Genomic DNA, 9997 nt, shown 5'->3' on the forward strand with positions numbered 1-9997 from the left:
TTTGTTTAAAACGTATTCATATCATTTCTAGAGCTTTTATATTAATCACACACTGTTATACAATGTAAAAAATATAGTTTTCTTTCATTCTAGTAAAAAAAAGGTTTTGTTTTGTCATTTCGAAGTTTTTTTCTTTTCTAAGGGACAAGTCGTGAATACTAAATTAATGTCATTTTAAAATGTTTTATTTTAGTACTATATTTTTAACACTTTTATATGTACTCAGATCGAATAATCAGATTACCTGTTATCAACAAGCTTTTGAATAGGATTATTACTTAGTCATGGAAAGATAAGAAAGAAGTCCATTGAGTGGACAGACAGTAAAACATTGATTTTAATTTATGTATGTTTATATTCATTGATATAATCATTGATTATAAAATGTTCAGCGACATTTCGGTGTACAATAGCATACATTTTGAAGTAGAGTAAGGTACCTAAAGATTAATATTTTCACTTCAAATATGAAATGACCGTGAACCTTTTGACCTTAATAATGTATTCATCGTTATATAAATATATATATAGAAGGGTCTGAAAAATTCCCAACGATGTTATGACTGTCGAATTCGCGATGCAAACTTTTGGTCGTTCCCTCCGCGGGACTCGAACTCGTACCGCTGTGACATCTATGGCAACACCGACTGCACAAAGTCTAACGCCCTAGACCACTCGGCCAGCTAGGCTATTTAAAAATATAGCTTTCGCTGGCTAGGTCATTCCTCCTCGTAGGATTAATCCAGGGCTCTAACTTAGTATACAATGTATGGTAGTACGGGCAGTTCATCTATGTGTTATTATGTAGGACAGAGGATCAAATTCATGATGCATGTCACAACAAATCAACATTATACAAACGTCTCAGAATGTGACGACTCTATTCGCGACACTGCTCCATTGGATCAAATTGATACAGGGAAGATAACGTAAACTTATAAAAGGGTCTGAAAAATTCCCAACGATGTTAGAACTGTCAAATCTGCGATGCAAATTTTTGGCCGTTCATTCCGCGGGACTCGAACTTGTACCGCTGTGACATAGATGTCACATAGCTTTCGCTGGCTGGGTCATTCCTCGTCGTAGGATTAATCTAGGGTTGTAACTTAGTACACGATGTATAGTAGTACGGGACAGTTCATCTAGGTGTTATTATGTATATTATATATAAATGTATTCAGTAAAAGCTAAAAAAAAAGACTTATTGCATGAAAATGATTTGAAGACACTAAAATTAAGCAAACAAACAAATACAAAAATGAAACACAAAATGAATAAACACATTTTGACATTTTCCCCTATATTTGAGCGTTAAAAGCAATAAATAATAAGTTACACAGTAAATGCAAAAAAATAATTTTCCGATGAAATCAGTAATGTTTTGAATTAAGTTGAATTTATTAGTTTCGATTTTGCTTTTCAGCAAAAATGAGTTATCTTTCTTGTGTAGAAACAAATGTTACAATCACGTTAACATATATGCAAAAACACAATAATGAATATTTGTACGTAATAAAATCGAGTATTCATCCACAGTAAAACTAAATGTATCATTCAAATAACAAAGAGGCATATGATTTTTTTCCTTGATGGATTACGCAATGTTAAGAAATTGAATACCAATTTACAGAATTAAAATTAAATATAGGTTAAAACATTCTTGTCTATCACAATACATACCGACATACACATGTTGTAAAGGCTTAATTAATGAATGATATAACATTAATTTCGTTTTGCTTTTTATCTTAAATCAAAGAAAAACGACTTTTTTAATAATGTGTTGAAATGCAAACTATTATAATGTAGATCATATTAGGAATTAAAGAGACTAGATCCTATTATTTCACATATCTCATTGATAATCATAAATATTGAGAATGCCTTCCATTTATTTAACCACTAGAAATAGAAATCAAAGATACTACAGGCACAGTTTCCTCTGCGTCATTTTTAGACCTCTACCTCGAATTTGACGACATAAAAAATCATGGATGCTAGATGTTTTTCTATGTTATGTAGAGTGGACTGTCGTAGAGTTAAAATGTTCCCCTGTTCCATCTGTTCAAATTCTTTAAGTAGAACGGATATTTTAAACAGACATATTAGATTAGACCGTAAATACACTGATACGACAAGGTACAGACCATACCCATATATTACACCCATTCAAACCGACGTATTGGGCTACGATACCTGGATGACAGGGCTACAACAAGATGCTTTGACGAAAGAAAAATACCAAGATACTTTGATGACAGGGCTACGCCAAAACCCTTCTACTTCGATGAAAGGTCTACGCCAATTGATCCTGAGGGAAGCTCAAGAATGCTTATACAAAGACCCAGCTGACAAAAAAGTTTTCATACATCCGACAGACGATGTACTTACGATGTTCCCCTTACTTTCGAACTACCCACGGGATACTAGGATGACCATGTTATGCAGTTGGCCCATCCCTTTACTAGCGTCATATCAGGATCCACCGGAAGTGGGAAAACGATTTGTACAAAACACATGATGATGCCTAGACCTGGTGCTACGACGTGTACCAGACGATTTATGGAACCATTAAGGGTGACGACTTTGTACAAAGACTCCCCGACCTTGACACCTTGGATCCCAGAGGTAGACACTTGCTTGTTTTGGACGATATGATGGACTCGGTCACTGAATCGATCTCCCATTTCTTTTCGAAATATACTTACCATAAAAATATAAGTGTCATGTTTTTGGTGAAGAATCTGTTCAACATTAAACAAGTATCACAGGACCATCAGTCTGAACGCTCTCATAAAAAAATCCAGAGATGTATCACAGGCCTATCAAATGTTCCCGAAAAAGTACAAAATACTAAAATACTACATTATCCGCCCTTTTCATAGTTTGTTTTCTTTTTGCTAAATAGGGTCTTTTGTATACTCTAATTTGGCACTGGTATGTCAATTACACTTCGGTCAACACTCAAGTAAAAGTATACAATAAGTAACTTTTTGATCAAGGATGATTTAATAACTTGAAACAATTTTTGAAGAAATTATACTTTCATAACCAACGACAATTTAGGTTTATTGCTTTTAGATTCATGAAGTGTAAACTGTCCATAAGATTTCATGTCACATAACTTGGCTTAAATTAAAAACAATCTTTAGTTACTTAATCAATACTAAGGAATGTTTTTCCGATCATACTCTTTTATTGCCATAGTAATGGTATAACAGTTTAAGCCAGCCTTTGATTTTTTTTTTATGGTGTCCAATTCTGTCTAAAAATCTTGCGCGATTTGATTTTCATGACACACTATCAGCTGGAAGGAGACTCTGATTAAATATATCAAAATGGTTTAATATGATTGAAATATTTTAACCGATGCGACATCTTCTGTCATACTTTGGTTTAACAGATACTATGTTATCCCACGTTCAGTCCAGCATCTATTCACTTCAAGAAAAATCACCGAATGATATTACTACGACGTTAAAATGATATTACTACACGTTAAAATGATATTACTACGACGTTAAAATGATATGAACTAAAAGTTTTAATCATATTAAAAAAAACTTTAAAATTCACTTGAAAACGCACAACCTTTGCTATCAACGTTTGCTATCATTTCGACAAAACTTGCCTCTGTTTTTCATTTCGTTAAAATGAAAAAAAAACAAACAAACAAACAAAACAAACAAACAAACAAAATTAATTAACACGATAACAATACAGTTGAAATGATATCACTTTCCGTAAATCCGTTACTTATTGGCACCTTTACATTTTACAATGCAAACTTTTTTGAAAATGTTTTGAATGACTGATATCGTTCAACTCATTTCCTATTTACTGTTTTAATTGAAACCCACTGACCTTTTTACGCAGTTCATGAAACAGCCAATCAAATAAGAAATGACGCTACAAATCGTTCTGACGGACCTGCCCAAGCGCAAATTTTAGGCATTTTTGAATGAAATCCATTGACATTGATACGCAGTTCGTATACATATAATTAATAATAATAAAATAAAACATAATAAAAATAATTTAAAATGTCGATCGGGTCAACAGTCGGAAATAAACATGCAATAAGATAAAAAAAAATGGCTTGTATATTTCAAAAGAAAACCTGTGCAATGTTATTTCTGCTTGGTGTCAGTACACACAAATATGAGTACAATAACCGTTCATTATCAACAGTGTCAACATATAGAGGAAATAATGGTATAAGTTGTTTAATCCATCAAAAGCCTAACTCATGACAACCTGAAAGTAAAGACTTCAAATTTTACATCACACACTCAATATACATGTACAATGAAAACAAAGTCATACAAGGTCGGGTTAGATTTAAACAAAAAGAAATGGGTGTAGGAAACAAACAACGGATAAAAATTTGGAGAGAAGAAGAAATTCCGCAAGTCAAGAGACCCATAACACGGATTAAATCGATGGAAAGGTTTAGTGCTTCTATTGATGAAATCCGAGAATGAAAATCTAATAATAAAAATGATTTTGTTTTGTTTGTTTGTTGGGGTTTAACGTCCGAGCAGCAATATTTCAGCTATATTCAGACGATGAACATGAAATTGACGATAAAATGAACATGAAATGATGATGAAATGAAAAAGGGATGGGACACAAGGACAATGGGGTCGACAAATTTTGATTGCCACTGGAAATAGGGGGAGGTAGGTAGGGTCAGGCAATTTAGCCTCCTGTTTCGGAGCCCTATGGTTCCTACTCCGGGAGAATACCACAGTAAGGTTTTATTTAACGTGCGAGGAACGTGGCATCTTTCCCAACACGGTGCACCACTATGGTTTGCGGTCAGGTTTTCCGTATTATAGCCTAACAACCCCAGCATGTAACACGTCAGGGGCTAGGGTTCTGAGCACTATTTAGTCGCCTTTTACGACAAGCTTAGCACTGCTGCAGGCCTATTCTTTTAACACCCGGACCTGCACGGGGCTAATAAAAATGAAATGTCATACCACATTCAAAAGCTCTGCTTAACGTTCCCATGTTTAAACAAAAACATCAATTGCACAAAATGAGAATCCTTGATTTGACACGGAACGCGCGTGTCCAGGACCCTGGAAGACCCTAAAGAAGCCACAGATATATTTGTCGATTTTGTCATTAAAGTATCTAAAATGAATATAGACTTTGTTATTTAGAAAGCCCGAGACGAAAATAAAACATTGAATCATAATACTACAATCCATCTGGATTACATTCAAAACAACATACAGCATCTTCTACGTTTTGATGTGTCATGTAACACGGATGTGTCTCTTTAAACCCCGAAATATGTCCGAAATGGCTTTCATCACGTGGGACAATTCATATTGTTCGAATGTCCAACTGATTTCATGCTCACTGTGGCATCTTAAGTTGTCGTTGGGTGATATCCAGTAAGGTTTGATATTCACACACCAACTATCGTTTCCGGTCGTGACGTAGACATTTGCCCATACATGTTCGCTCATGTAACCAAAATCGATTGTTTTTTTTCATACGTCCAACCACACTGAAAATTTCATCTACGTTATTGTCCAATATCTTCCATTAACCGACGGGAAAGTTCATTGTCACCGGATCTCGGACCAGTTGGACGATTCCACCGCCCACCTTCACGTGTACGCCTCCACCTAAATTGAATTTCGAATAATGCGGATAACATATTTCCATGTCTTTTTCTTCTGGATGGGCCAAGACGCTCACTAGATCGTCTCTTCTAAGTTCCAGTAAGGTCTGGCAAAATACGACAAAAGCCTTAGGTCCTCTTCTCAGCAGAAGTTCAAGTAAGGCTCTCGTTTTTGTCGTTCTGATCGGTTGACTCACAATGTGTTCGCTCATTTCTTCGGATAAGGTACTATTTTCTACGAGATTTGGTATCACTTTTTCGGTGGGCGTTTCTTTTACCAGTTTCACGTAGTTTTTTGTCAGGTTGAGTTTGTTCTGGGAATTTATTCTACAACAGAAAACAAAAATGTCAGTATCGAACCTTAACTACGAAGGCCCCTAGTAACAAGTAAGCGAGCTTAATTCGAGGTTGGGGTTCAACATAAACGAACACTAACATGAACCCAACCCCCGGGGGAAACCAGGCGCCAAGTAAGCAAAGCTAACTTTTAAGTTAAGTTTCTTAACCTTTCTCTTCTCGAAATCCGCAAGAGAATGACGATTTCAAAAATGTGCGGAGTGTTAATCCACCCCGCGGCTGCACGCGATTGGTTATCACAGTTTTGAATTTAATTGGTCACAATCAGCAAATTTGATTCTATAGAATGACGCTATTGAGAAGAGGTGTGTCGTCTTGAACTCGTCCGCAACGGGCTAATACACTATAGTGAGGGGTTGGAAAGGTTAGGGTTCAACAGGATCATCGGTGAGAATGGTCAGTGGTCAGAATGTCCAAGGTTAAAAAAGATCAGTGGTCAACAGGGTCAAGGGTCCTCTATCTAAATCCACTTCCAGTCATAACAAAGGTCCACTTCCAGTCACACCCAAGATTCAATTCCGGTTACACCCATGGTTAACTCGGTCCACGGCCATCGGATGTGAAGTCATGGGCATGTGCATCTATATGCTCCCTCGAAAAATGCGACTTCTAAAACGCATAATATCCTACACTTATTAAAATAAATCTATTTTTGCATTTAACAATATTTTTGCAAATCAAGAGGAGATATCCCGCCAACAAACAAAAATATGTATGACAAAAATTAGTTATCCTTCCTTACATTGGAAGCTCAGTAAATCTCTACGTCTAAAATAAAGTGAATATACAATTGAAGATCGACGTTATAGATCTGAAGGTAAACATATTTCTTCTATTACAAGCCAAAAGCAATATTGTCAGAGAGTTCGTTCTAATGGAGTAAAGAAAGCTTATTCAAATTACAGAAAAAGAGTTATATCCAAAACAAGTTATAATGAAAAAGAAATTGCTATGAGACATAGACATATTATACATTTCATAATACTTTGATAAGTTTTTAATATTTCCCACTTCAGGTTACCTCGGTATATTATATACTTCGTGTCTGAATCTAATTACAACATTAAGAAAGTATACTGATATGATTTTAATTAAAGGAAATTTCAAAGTGTTCAATGATCAGTTCACTCAGGTTAATTTTTAGCCGATTGTATTAAACACTGTTAGAAAAATATGTTTCTTTATGACTTTATATAACAGTAATGTTCAAGCCAAGTAAGGTAATAGGGAATATATATACATACTATAATAATAACAATGAAAATGTCCTTTTCGATTTTATTAATGTTCATGCAAAGCGATGCGAAAATCACTTCAGGTATTAAATAACGTATACTAAACATCATAATTTACACTAATGTTTTTATCTGTTTCGATTGACAACCAACTATTTATTTATTATTTATTATATATTTATCGAAATTTGCAGCGGTAAACATTTTTCGAAACCCATTGAACACTGAGACTTCATTCCTTGCATTATTCACGGTGCTACAAAATGTACCTCTGTTCCAAAAGAGATGGTGCACCTAGATACAAATATAAAGTTCTTGGTAGAGATTCTTCAGACTTTGTAAAAAATAATTCCAAATCATCTTTCAAATATACAGAAGAAAATGCTGGAATTTTTAATCAAAAACATAATTGTCCAGTGTGGTGGACGTGTTTTTCAACAAACGATCGGCATTCCAATGGGAAAAAATTGTGCTCCTCTATTTGCTGATCTTTTTCCTTTACTCTTATGAGACTGACTTTATAGCTGATCTGATCAGAAAAAAAGAATATCGTTTAGCTAGATCATTTTATCTCAGTTTCCGCTTTATAGATGACATATTATCTTTAAATAATCCTAATTTTGAGGATTTGATACATTGCATCTACCCCAAAGAACTTGAGATAAAGGATACTACAGACACTGTGAAGTCAGCCTCATATCTTGACCTACACTTAGAAATCGAAGGTAAACTACTGACCGAATTTTACGACAAACTTGACGACTTTTCATTCAGAAATGTCAATTTCCTTCAGCACCATCGTATGGAGTGTTCATATCACAACTTATACGTTATGCCAGAGCTTGCCGAAACTACGCATACTTTTTGAATCGCGCTAGAATTCTAATAAATAGGCTTCTGGAACAGGGTTATGTTGCTACAAGATTGAAGTCATCACTACACAAGATTTATGGTCGTCATCATGAACTCGTGGATCGTTATGGTGTATCCATCTGCGCAATGTAAACTGATTTGTTCAACGTGTCATAGTTTTCCTTTCCTCTTTCGTCTGCCACGGACTTTTTATGAGAAACTGGGCTGGTTTTCTAGAAAAGCAGAGGACGCTTACCCTACAGGTGCACCTGGTTCATGCTCCCAGTTTTAGTGGAGTCCGAGTTGCTCATTTTCTTATGTTACTTTGTATATATGATTTTAGTTATTTTATGTTCTTTGTTGTGTATGTCTGTTTTTCATGTCTGGTCTTTGTCCCTGGATTACATTCTATTGATCACTGCTATAACATTGGTTCCCTTGATTACTCTTCAAACAAATATAAAGAAAAAATGGAAATAATATGTTATTGTTCCCAAAAATACACCTGGTATATGGACACCAACGTTTGTTTTGAAAGACATTTTTTCGGTTGCTAGCGAAACGAAAACTACGAACATCGTATTATATAAATAAAGCAGGCAAACAGTATTTAACGTATTGTGGTATGGACGCCTTTCTTTTGTTCATTCGAATAAATGTTCAAACCTAATTGCTTAGTATGATTAGAATCATTCTCTCGAAGGACATATAAGGGTGATTTATAAGTCTATCGTTGAAGCGATATCAAAAGTGTTCAAGAATAGTTCTGGATGACACAAAGCTTTATATTAATGATGTCTTTGAAAAACAGATTAAGATCACACCAAATACCTCTCATTATACTTGTAATATTAGCGAAATGACAATTGTCACACCGAAATAAATGCCTTAGAATAAATCTTATCCTTTTTAAATATATTCTGCTGTATTGTATAACTTGTATTTCTTAAAATAAGATAGCTTTATAAGGCATGAAACAATCTATATTAATCTTTCTGTGATTAGTTCCAGTGAATAAGTATATTTAATAGAAATAAGACGAAGTAAGGTACTTATTGAAGAATATATACACACGGGAGAAATAACAAATTTCTACTGTAAACAAACAAGTCCGAGATTTTGCTTCTGAGTCTTATCCTATATCATACCCCAAGCCTGCTTGCATATCTAGAGGAAAAACAGGGGAAGTTGTTCTTCAAATGTTTCTGTTGACCATATAGACAAATCTGATCATACATGTGAACTAACTTAGGCACACTGTTCTAAGAGACCGTAGTTACGATTTCGGTTTAATTTCGATCGAACATTTGAATTCTTGGTGAGAAATTCAATGGAGGATAGAGCAAACCTAATTAAGTTTACTTTGTTTCCTTTGACTCTGTTGTGGTTGTTAAAGTATAAATGCCGATAAACTTAGCTCAGTAGTCAGACTGGAGACAAGGGTGATTAGAATTTAAATTGTAATTTATGTGTTATATCTCTTTATACCAAAGTGTACGTTTTCTTGAAAGAGTGGATGAAACTTGACATAAGGTCAGCTAAACACAACAGTGTGTCTTAAACATTTCCATTTCTTCGAAGCCTATTTTGTAGTATCTTTGCTATACATAGAATAGCATGGACGATGCGGTTCAACAATTTCTAATTACAAAATCAAATGTCTATAGCCAAACTTAAAATCACCTTTTTTGTATCTCTCCGCTGGAAGGACACATTAATAGAAAAACAATCTAATGCTTATTTTATTTAGGTTGTCCAGAAATTTACTTTATTAGAGGATGACTTTTCATATTTGCACATTCATATACACACTTATAACTATTGTATTTTATGTTTTGGTTTTAGTTGATCTTCAAAAATAAATTGTTGTAAAAGAGAGTTAAATGTACACGTTTAAAAGATGATTGGTCCT

The sequence above is a fragment of the Perna viridis genome, chromosome 2 (assembly GCF_037379345.1).
Source record: "Perna viridis isolate PV_CMFRI_1.1 ecotype Kerala chromosome 2, ASM3737934v1, whole genome shotgun sequence".
NCBI classification, from domain to species: domain Eukaryota; kingdom Metazoa; phylum Mollusca; class Bivalvia; order Mytilida; family Mytilidae; genus Perna; species Perna viridis.